The following is a 12,409-nucleotide window of genomic DNA, read 5'->3' on the forward strand; positions in this document are numbered from 1 at the left end:
ATCCATATGTCATTCAGTTTGAGCACCATCTTGTATTAGGTTGGTCTTTGGCTGATTTCTCTTTTGTTTCATATAAATTCATTCAACTGGCATCCACCATATGGTCGTATTTATTTTGTTCCTTCTGTCCACATCTAATTTACCTCCACTAAATATCCTGTATAAATAGCAAAAAAATATATAGTTGTTCTACAGTTTCACTACCGAGAGTGTCATTGATATTTTCTATTTTTTGGTTTTCGTAGTTTGTGTTATTGCTAATTTCTGTACTGAATTTGTCACAGCAATTATGGCTAATGATTCTCCAAGACTTAAAGCAAATATATTTAAGAGGATAATATAATCTGTGTAGAGTAAATTTTTAAGCTTAATATATTCTGTTTCAATATTTATTATTATTATTATTATTATTATTATTATTATTATTATTGTATACTCCATGAAGTCAGCAGACTCATTGTGGGGGGTTCATTCACCTGATAACATGTTTATCATACTGAATCTTAAAATCCTTAACACTCCTTGCATTAACAACACATTCTGGTAATGCATTCCATTCACTGACAATTTTCCATGTAAAAAAAATCTACTCCTCATATCCTTCTTCACCACATTCCTACATAACTTCCAGGGATGGCTTCTGGTTTTTCCCCCTCTCCCTTTCTACTCTTTTTATAATTCCACCTGGATTAATCTGATAAAATCATCTCACTAACTTAAAAGTCTTTATTATATTATCTCTTTTCCTCTTATCCACCAAACTCTGCAATTCACATTTCTTCAACCTCTCTCTCTCTCTCTCTCTCTTCACAGCCAGCATTCCAAAGTCCTGATATTGTCTTAGTCACTCATCTCTGGACCTCACCCCTCCAATGTTTCCACAACACATTGAAAACCAGGTGGCCAAATTTGAGCACAGTAGTCCGAGTGTGGTCTGACCAGTGTTTTATACAATGGCACAACCACTTCCTTATCCCTACATATTAGAGTACTTCTTATCATAGCAGCACTACGATGGGTAGCCTTTGCAACACTTGAGTCTTCATCTGAAATCAAGATGTAAGCAGAAGAATTCATTATAAATATTAATACCAGAAACACGTTTAATATTAAATGTAAGTGTTTCTGGTATTAATATTTTATAATGTAAACTTCAACTTCAGTGTAAGCTTAAACAGGAATGAAATAAATAAAGAAAAGCTAAACATTTTAAATAACAAGGTTAATGATCAGAGACAAAGAAAATCAAATAAATAAATACTGCAAGGAACTGGAAAATTATAATAAAACTGGGGATACTAGAAATACTTTTCAAATGATATCTGTCACCATAAAACAAAAAATAAGTGGAATTATTGTCACACATGACAAAAATGATAGACCGCTATCAGTAAATTCAAACTTGATGAAAGAATGGAGAACTACTCTCAAGAATTACTCAATGTTGATAATCCCCAACATTCAAGTCAGCTAGAGGACCTGCATCTAACCACCACTTTACCAATAAATTGTGAAGACTTCACTGAAAAGGAACTAAAAATAGCAATAGATCAAACCAAAGAAGGAAAGTCCCCAGGGATTGATGGAATCAGAGCAGAAGCTTTCAAAAATGCTGGGTATAATACATATTCCAGTCTCTTTGCCATAATGAATCGAGCTTTAAACACTGGAATAATACCTCAATAATGGAAACAAGGCCTTATTGTCCCTATATCCAAAAAAGGACAGTCTTAATAGAATGGATAACTACAGAAGTATTACTTTGTTATCAACCGCAGTTAAAATATACAATAGGATGATACTCAGTAGAATAGAACCTTACTTACAGTGCTGGCGCTATGGTCTTTGCCGCCTGCATGCAATTTCTATCTAAGCGCCCCTGTAACAATCCAGGCGTGTGTGGTTCTTCTACAATAATAAAAATTTAAAGTGAAATTTCTTAAATAAATTTTGACAGAACAGCCACACGTTGGTTTGCTAAATGTAACGGACCCGGGGTGTTGACTAGGCAGGATAATCGTTAAAAACCCAAATATTTAAAAAATTCTCAAAAGTTAAAGCAAATAATTTTTATAAAGCCACTTCACTTTAATCGTTGAATATAATGATACAGGGATTATAGCCTTCTCACCAACCCGAATCGCTAACAAAATTAAAATGAATTTTAATTAAGTTAAAATTTATTTGAATTAAAGTAAAAACTTTTTGCATTTTACTAAATTCTTAGTAACTTGTAAAAATTTTTTAATAATTTTTATAAGTGGAACTATCTTTTAGAAAAATAAAAGAAATTTAAAATAAGTATTCAAAAAATGACATCTTTACAGAATAACAGAAAATAAATTAAATTACATATATATATACTTGAAAATTTTTTTATTAAAATTTCAAGGTTTTTGATTTCATATTCATAAAATTAGAAATCATGGTTTTAACGTCTAATTCCGCACATATATCATTTTCAATAGCTATTAACGGCAAACTAACAAGCCTTTTTTGTGACATACTTGTTCTTAAGTAGGTTTTAATCAATTTCAACTTGGAAAAGGAACGTTCGCTGCACGCTACACTAACAGGTAAGGTTAATAGTATTCTTAAAGCCATTGAAAAGTTAGGGAAAGATAAATTATTGGACACAGTAAAATTAAGAATATCGAAAGGGTTTGAATATTTAAATTAACCTTCCGAAAAATATCCCGGAAAGCACATAACTCGTCATATAGTTTTATTGCATTTACGTCTTTATTGTCTTTGCTCTTTAAGAGAATCTCTAAATCGTCACAATTTTTTCATAAATCTTCGTTATTAATTTGTAGTAATCTATACAAGAAATTGAAATTATCATAATATGTTTTTAGTTGTTCAAAACATTCTATTAATGAACGCATTGCAACGTCTAGATGTGTATAAAACACATTCACTCTAAATTTATCTTCTGGCAATTGTGACGTTTTGTCATGATGCTTGTAGTCAAACTGTCGTGTCTTTTTTTGTCGTCGAACTTCCGTACCAGTTTTAAATTCTTTGTTCTCCATCCACCTCTTCACTTAGTTCTTTTGCCGTTTTTAGAACTTCTTTAAAATTTGTATCTGATCGATACTCTTGTAAGAATATTTTTAAGTTTTCGATAGATTGTAAAGCAAGTGTAATGTTCATATTTTTGTCTTGAAGCATTTTATTCAGGGTTTATTCTGTTAAGTAAATGATGCCAAATTATAAGAGAGCAAATAAATTTCTAGTCCTTTATTTTAGCACATAATGTTTGTGCTTCATGCTGAGTTTCTTTATTAAAATTTTCATTATTTAAAATTTCAAAAAGTGCATCGTAAATTTCTCCTAACTGATATCATAGAGGGCGGATTGCATTAATTTTACTTTCCCATCGTGTTTCTGATGCCTGTTTCAATCTTAAATTTTTTATGAACTTTAAAAGGATTGCCCAACGTTTGTAAGAGAATGAAAAAAAATTGTATCTTGAATAATTGAAAAGAAACTAATTGTATCTGCATTCACTTTAGCTGCATCGTTAATGATTAAATTTAGAGTATGAGCAGCACATGGCACGTAAAAAGTTCGTGGATTTTTGTTCAAATGCAAATTTTGGAGCCCATATTTTTTCCCTTTCATATTTGTCCCATTTTCATACCCTTGACCTTGCAATTTCTTCAATGGGAATGTTCCATTTTTCCAGTTGTTCCATTATTGTTGTACATGAACCACGTCCTGTGGAATCTGATACATCTGCAAAACCTAAAACGTTTTCCCTGATCTTGACAATTCCATTGTCACAGGAAAGTGAATAATAATGGTCATTTGTTCTGTTTTACTTGCATCAGGTGTGCAGTCTAAAATTATGGAACAATATTTAGATTTTCGAATTGATAATAAAATTGTATCCCTGATTGCGTTACAGTTTCCAATATTTCATTTTGACTGTCTTTACTCAAATAGTGTACCCTGTTGTTTCCTTGTAGGGCCCTTTCAACATGATTTTCCATAATGGGATCAAACTTTGCACACAATTCAACTAATTTTAAAAAATTGCCATTATTCCTTATATATAATTTAAAAAGTGAAAAGCTAAATTTTGGCTACTAAGGAATTTTATAATTTCAATCAAGCGTTCTAAAACACTCGTCTAATGTTTCTTTTCCATTTCTTACATGCTTTGAGTTTGGCAATCAATAGTAGTTTTGTTTTTTAAATTTTTATCACGTTCCTTCCATTTTAAGAAATTTTTCATGTGAATTAAACTAGTCTCATGTCTATGCAAAGTTGTACTTACATTTCTCCAATCGTTATAACCTTCTACAAGACTTCTTGATTCAGTAGGTGCGAAAAGTTTGCAACAAAAGCAAAAAACAGATTTAAAGTTTCGGAATAAATGAGCCATGCTCTTGGCACGAGCTCCCCATTATCCATTTTTCTATTATAATACGTGTCGTCAAATTTACGACCATATGTATCTCTGGGATATATTATATTTTTCTTTTGAACAGGCCCCATTTCAATTTAAACAACTCGTAATTTTTCATCAATGTTTCCCCATTCACCTGGATCTTCTAAATTTACAGACTAATAATGTGTTAGTTTCATGGTCAATTGCAACTGAATCTTCTCCTAACTGTAGTTGCAATAGTACTTTCATGCAATCTAGATGATGTATCAACTCTGATTTCTGATCTATCGAGTTGGTTACAATCTGCATCAGAATATTTTAATATTTTAACAAATTTATTAAGAGCCCCAGTTTGTTTCTTAATATCTGCTTCTTTCACAGCATGATTTTGTGCACCGGATAACTTTTTAATTTTTGATTCCATTTCTATTTTATACCCACAAGAAATTATTACACAACACAGAGACGAAACAATAATCTGCACTGCGCTACTGTCAGTAGCCTACTGAGATGCATACTGTTATAAATCTACTGTTGCTATCCTGTCATTACTGCGACATTGTAAACTTTTATTATTATTTAACTTTGTATACTTGTAATTTCTATTAATTACTTGTGATGTCTTTTTTCTTTACTTTATACTTTATTCTCCATTATTCTAATGTAGCTGTGCGTGCTTTCTCTCTCTCTAGAATCTCTCTTGTTTATATTATTACGTGCTATGTTTACAAGAAAGTCAAATAACATTTATTTACATTATTATGAAATGTACACGAATTTAAATATTAGGGAGATTGCTTTCTTTATCCTTCTATAAAAACTCTTTAGCAAAATTTAGAACCTTTTTTCTTCAACTTTAAAATACTTTCTTTAACACAAAACGTTATCTACTCTCAGTTTACAAATTTTACTTATTAAACTCCAAGCTTACTCGCAAAGAGGTTACCTAAATCTCTCTGTTGTTATCTTTACAAATTTGATATCAACTTCTAACATGCCAACTGATTCTCTTAAGGACACTTCTTAACCTTATTAAACATATATCTTAAAAGTCTTTCTAATATAACTATAAGAAGAATTATGTAAAAGTTTTGAACATACAAAGGCTCTGTGTCTCACAATCAGTCAAAACTCTTTCACTAAAAGTTCTATAGCAATTCTTTCATCTCAGATCTTCATCTGGAATTTTGGCTTCGGTTATATCTCATTGGGAGCGTAGTGGGACTCGTACAGATCTGGAAAAATGTTATTTTCCCACGTCGAAAAGAAAAACTTATGAGAGAAGGTACTTCAGGAAAATTGCCTTGCCTTTTCTCCTCTACTTGGGCTTGCCGAAAATGCCTGGACAACTGCCGTCTCAAATAGCTTGAATTGCCGCCACTAAGAAACTGAAAATGCCACCTCGAAGAAAAAATGAAACTGTCGTCAACTGTCAAATCAGCATTCCTCTCTAGACTAGAAACTTTTCTCTTCTAAGGCATTTGGGACTTCTCCTTTTGGCAATTTCAAAGCCCTGTCTGTGGCCTAGAAATTGTTTCTCTCTAGCGATGTCTCGAACTGAGAAACTCCTTTCTGGAAGCGGAAAACTCCTCTCTCAACCAATGTCTGGATCTGGGATGCTCTCTGATGATGTCTGGAACTGAGCAGCTCTGTCTCTCTTCGGCAACGTCTTAAACCAGGCAACCTCCTCTTTGACAGCGTCTGGAACTGAGCAGTCTCTCCTGTCTCTCTGTGGACGTCTCCAGAACTGGGCCCTCTCTACTTCTGCAGCAATCTCTGGATCCGGGCAGCCCCTTCTGTTTGCTTCAGTTCCTTTTTATTATGCCTCCTCTGAGACCTTGCATGAAGTTTGGCAACCCCCAAAGAATCAGTATGATTCTTTCATCTTAAGTTTCAAGTTCAGCACTCCTTTTGTTCTCCTCCGCTTTCTTTTAATTGTAAGTTGCCGGCCATCAGAAAGTTATTTAAACCTTTCTGACTGACTTAGCAGATGTTTACACTTAGAGCCTGCAAGCCTTTCTCATGCAAACAAATTTTAATAACATTCTTTCTAATGCCGCCATCAGCTTCGGTGATAAAACATTGCCTTTGTTTTTAACACTATAACATATTCTTATTAAAGCAGTATATACAGTTAACTTCCAGAGTGTTATTTACAATAACATCTAAAACAAACTATACAGAGACAGACAAAGTTTATTTTTACAATATTCACATGGGACTTAACCTAAGTAAACAATCGAATGTAATGTGCTTTGGAATATTTAAGCTACAATCGAGTTTTTACAGTACCATATGACTGGTTACATAGCAAGAAATGTTTTGTATGAAAATTCGTTTCTGCACATAAAAATCGTTCACCATTTCACTTCAGATTCTGCAGGCAAGCATTTAGCCTGCTCTCGCTGCAAAATTGTAAACAGCTGTCAATATACAATTTGTTTTTAAAATTTTATTCAATGTATCTGGCCTAATTTATTTTAATATTGATCATTCTAAGAATTTTTTGTTTTTATGATAAAAATTTTGTTTCTTAAAAATGAACATATGAACTGTACCCCGGCAGCGGTGCCAGCATGCTCTGAATCCCCTCTTCCGCCATCCCTGCTAACTTTTCTTATTCCTTGCCTCTTCTCTCCATGTGAATTTATTTGTGCACATTTTTACGTTGGAACATGGTGTTAGTAATAACCAGTCCTGAGCAGGAATGCAGAGAACCGACCAGGTCTTCTGACCTAATGTCCAATCCTCACCTTCTCGTGGTGCACCCTGTTGGACATCTACCTGGATACTGAACAAATGAGGATGGGCTGGCAATTTGGAATTTAGCCGACCAGATTGTATTCTTATTGGCTTAAACGAATATAGAAAATGATGGTACAACATGACAAAATTTCATGGTGGCTGGGGCGTTGCCCAGTTAAACAAGACTATTGTTGTTTTTACCAGGGAACCAGGGCGAACAGCGAAAAGTCAGCTACTGGAACAAATCTGAAAGCACATCCCAACTCAACATCACCAGAGTTAAAGATCGGTACATTCAACTTAAGAAGCCTGAATGGCAAAGAAATGGAGCTAGCTGAAGAATTAGATACGTACCAGATCGACATAATAGGGGTGACTGAAACAAAAAAGACAAAAACTGGTGAGATATTTCTGAACAATAAATACAAAATGTTATATTCAGGAAATGACAATCAAGGAAAAGAAGGAGTAGCCATAGTATTTAACACAAAATATGAGGCTAATCTTCTTGAATGGCACGTAGTCTCAAGTTGAGAGATGTGGGCAAATATCAGAATTGGAAATTAGACAATGAGACTTATTTGTGCCTATGTCCCACAGAAGGTTCTACTAAGGTAGAAGTGGAGGAATTTTTTGAGGCTTTAGAAAAAGCAACTGACACCATGAAAAAGGAAAAGTTGGTCCTTATTGGGGATCTAAATAGCAGAGTAGGAAATGATTGTCAGACATACAAAAATATTTTGGGAAATTTCGAGAAAAGAGCAAAGCTGATAATAATGGCATATACCTGTTGGATTTCTGCTCAGGACTGGTTATTACTAACACCATGTTCCAACATAAAAATGTGCACAAATAAATTCACATGGAGAGAAGAGGCAAGGAATAAGAAAAGTTCATTGATTATGTTATTGTTGATAGTGATGTTTTCTCCCTGGTGCAGGACACCAGAGTGTACAGAGGATTTGAAATTGGAAGTGATCACTATTTAGTCTTGTCATCATCATCATCAAATTCCTGACATGTATCCTCAAGGGGTGTACAGGATATGATACTACTATATGAAAAATTTACATAATTATTAACTTCCTATCCACAATTTTCCTCCAAATCAGTCTATTACTTTTCAAGACTCCAATATTATCATTATCAGATCTTATATTTCTATCGTCTAATGCACATTTTACCATATCAATCCACCTATATCTTGCTCTTCCTGTGGGTCATTTTCCTGCCAACCTGGCAGAGAACACTTGTTTTGCTAATCTTTCCTTGCCCATTCTGGTTAAGTGACCATACCACCTGAGATTAGCTCTGCTAATGCATTCCTGGATGCTGACAATGTCAAGTTCTTTCCTAATATTATCATTTTTAATGTGATATTGCTATTGATGCCATCTGTTCATGCCTCTAATCTTTCTCAGGACTCTCATATCTGCAGTCTCTAGTCTTTGGTCACGTGTTTTACTTCTGACCCAGCTCTCAGAACCATAAGTTAAAACTGGTTTGAACACTGCCTTGTATACAGCTAATTTAGTGTTCCAACTAATTTCTCTCTTATTCCATATGAATTTATTCAATTGACTTCCTACCATACCAGATTTGTTGATTCTGTTGTCTATTTCCATATTTAATTTACCATCTTCAGTAAACATTGTGCCTAAGTAGGTGAAATGTTTTACTTGTTCAACAGGTTCCCCATTCACAACACAGTTGACATTTTCAACGATTCTCTTTGTCTTTTTAATGCTGACCTTCATACCATATCTGTTACAACAGTTATTCAGTTTAGTCAGTGAATCTTGCAAACTTACAGCAGATTTATTCAGAAGTATAACATCGTCTGCTTAAAGCAAAGAGCTGACATTAACATCTCCAATTCTGATATCATGTTTAATACCACTTTCCTTCATAATGTGATCCATATAGATAATGAATAACAGAGGGGATAATGTACATCCTTGTCTCACACCAAATTTAACATTAAACCATCTTCCTGTACTTCCTTCAGTTCTAACTGCTGACTTACAACTCAAATAAAGACTTAAGCTTTGCTTGATATAATGCCCCATTGACATATAACTGTAGCGTATTGAATAACTTCTCTCTTGGCACCTTGTCATATGCCTTTTCCAGATTGACAAAACTTAAATACAGATCTTTGTATTATATTCCCATGCTTTCTCGACTATTTGTCGTAAAGTGAGAATCTGATCCTGACAGCCTCTTTTTGGCCTGAATCCAACTTGTTCTTCATCAAGCTTTTCTTCCACAATTCTTCTCAACCGTTTCTCAAGTATACTTGCATAGATCTTGCCAGGAACACTCAGTAGGGAAATCCCTCTGTAATTCTCACATTCAGTTTTATTTTTCTTTTTTATATATGGGCACTATTAGAGCTCTACTTCAATCATCAGGAATTCGTCCAGGCTTTCTAAACTATGCAGTGGAGCCACTGTAAGATTTTATACCACCGTACTTCAGCATTTCTGGTCGAATATCATCTACTCCTGCTGCCTGTCCACATTTCAAGCCTTAGATGGCTTTTTCTACTTCAAGTATGGATATGTATTCCTGACTGTATGCCTGTTGAGTGTTTTTTACCACTGTGTTATCACTGCTTGTTTCATTTAGCAATTTTTCAAGGTAATTACTCCATACCTCAAGGATATCTTTTTCTCCTGTTTTCATGTCACCTTTATCATCTCTAACTCCTTTTACAGCACTCTTTCCTCCATTCCTAAGCTTCTTCAACAATCTCCAGAATATTTTGCCACATTCTTGATATTTATTTTCTATATTCTTGCCAAAGTTCTCCCATGACTTTTGTTTAGCTAGTGTTACACAGTGTTTCACTTTCTTACATTTGTCTCTGTATCCTCTTAGAGCAAAAGCTGACTTATTTGTCAGGAACTTTTGATATGCTTTCTTCTTTTCCTTCACTGCCTCTTTAACTTCCAGTGTCCACCATGCAGTTCTGATTTTTCTATCTTTGCAGACAACGTCACCACATGCCTCTCTGGCTGAATCAATCAGAGTTTTCTTCCAGGCTTTCCACTGAATCTCCAAGGTTTGGTTCTTGTTCTCAAATTCTTTCATTTTTCCTTCAATAATCTTTGTGTATTTTAGTCTACAGTTCACATCTGAGAGGTGCTCAACTTTTATTCGCTTTAAAACTTTCTTACATGTTATTCTTTTCAATATTAAATTCAATTTTATCCTGCTCAAGACTAAATAGTGATCGCTTCCAAGTTCAAATTCTGTGTTCACTCTGGTGTCCTGCACCAGGGAGAAAACATCACTATAAACAATAACATAGTCAATGAGACTTTTCTGATTCCTTGCCTCTTCTCTCCATGTCAATTTGTGCACATTTTTATGTTGGAACATGGTGTTAGCAATAACTAGTCCATATCCTGAGCAGAAATCCAACAGATATTTGCCATTATTATTAGCTTTGCTCTTTTCTCCAAATTTTCCAAAATATTTTTGTATGTCTTACAATCATTTCCTACTCTGCTATTTTGATCCCCAACAAGGACCAACTTTTCCTTTGTCTTTGTGTCAGTTGCTTTTTCTAAAGCCTCAAAAAATTCCTCCACTTCTACCTTAGTAGAACCTTCTGTGGGACCATAGGCTGAAATAAGTCTCTTTGTCCAATTCCAAATTCTCATATTTGCTCAACTCACTCTACTTTAGTCTGCCTACCATTCAAGAAGATTAACCTCGTATTTTGTGTTGAATACTATGGCCACTCCTTCTTTTCCTTGATTGTCATTTCCTGAATATAACATTTTGTATTTATTGCTCAGAAAGATCTCACCAGTTTTGGTCTTTTTTGTTTCAGTCACCCCTATTATGTCAATCTGGTACTTATCTAATTCCTCAGCCAGCTCCATTTCTTTGCCATTCTGGCTTCTTACGTTGATAGTACCAATCTGGTGATGTTGAGTTGGGGTTTGTTTTCAGATTTGTTCCAGTAGCTGACTTTTTGCTTTTTGCCCTGATTCCCTGGCAAAAACAATGGGGGTCTTGTTTAACCGGGCGACGTCTCACCTGGTATGAAATTTTGTCATGTTGTACCATCAATTTTTATTTTGGTTTAACTAATAAGAATACAATTTGTTCTGCTCAATCCCAAATTGACAGCCCATCCTCGTTCGTTCAGTATCCAGGTAGATACCCAACGGGGTGAATGTAAGAAAGTTTTAAAGCGAATAAAAGTTGAGCAGCTCTCAGATGTGAAATTTAGACTGAAATACACACAGATTATTGAAGAAAAAATGAAAGAGTTTGAGAACAGGAACCAAACTTTAGAGATTCAGTCGCAAGCCTTGAAGAAAACCTTGATCGATTCAGCCAGAGTGGCATGTGGTGAGGTTGTCTTCAAGGATAGAAAAATCAGAACTCCATGGTGGACACAGGAAGTTAAAGAGGCAGTAAAGGAAAAGAAGAAAGCACATCAAAAGTTCCTGGCAAATAAGTCGGCTTTTGCTCTTAGTTAAACAAAAATCATGGGAGAACTTTGGCAAGAACATAGAAAATAAATATCAAGAAGGTTTTGAAGATATTCTGAAGGTTGTTGAAGAAGCTTAGAAATTGAGGAAAGAGTGCTTTAAAAAGAGTTAGAGATGATAAAGGTGGCTTGAAAACAGGAGAAAAAGATATCCTTGGCGTATGGTGTAATTACTTCGAAAAGTTGCTAAATGAAACAAGCAGTGATAGCACAGTGATAAAAAAACCACTCAACAGGCATACAGTCAGGAATACATATCCATACTTGAAGTAGAAAAAGCCATCAAAGGCTTGAAATGTGGAAAGGCAGCAGGAGTAGATGATATTTTACCATAAATGCTGAAGTGTGGTGGTATAAAAGTCTTACAGTGGCTGCACTGCATAGTTCAGAAAGCCTGGGCAGAGGGACGAATTCCCGATGATTGGAGTAGAGCTCTCATTGTACCCATATATAAAAAGGGAAATAAAACTGAATGTGAGAATTACAGAGGTATTTCCCTACAGAGTGTTCCTGGGAAGATCTATGCAAGTATACTTGAGAAAAGGTTGAGAAGAATTGTGGAAGAAAAGCTTGGTGAAGAACAAGCTGGATTCAGGCCAAATAGAGGCTGTCAGGATCAGATCTTCACTTTACAACAAATAGTTGAGAAAGCATGGGAATATAACAAAGATTTATATTTAAGTTTTGTCGATCTGGAAAAGGCATATGACAAGGTGCCAAGAGAGAAGCTATTCAATACGCCACAGTTATGT

The 12,409-nt window shown here is 34.7% G+C and overlaps 1 protein-coding gene across 2 annotated transcripts in view; it reads left to right on the forward strand.

The window, feature by feature from the left end:
- LOC150109684 (uncharacterized) overlaps window positions 1–12,409 on the forward strand; it is a 193,083-nt gene that overhangs the window by 12,027 nt on the left and 168,647 nt on the right. The gene's annotated exons all lie outside the window — the stretch shown is intronic.

This window comes from Typopeltis vanoorti, chromosome 2, assembly GCF_054136105.1.
Source record: "Typopeltis vanoorti isolate ZY-2024b chromosome 2, IOZ_Tvanoo_1.0, whole genome shotgun sequence".
Taxonomy (NCBI): domain Eukaryota; kingdom Metazoa; phylum Arthropoda; class Arachnida; order Uropygi; family Thelyphonidae; genus Typopeltis; species Typopeltis vanoorti.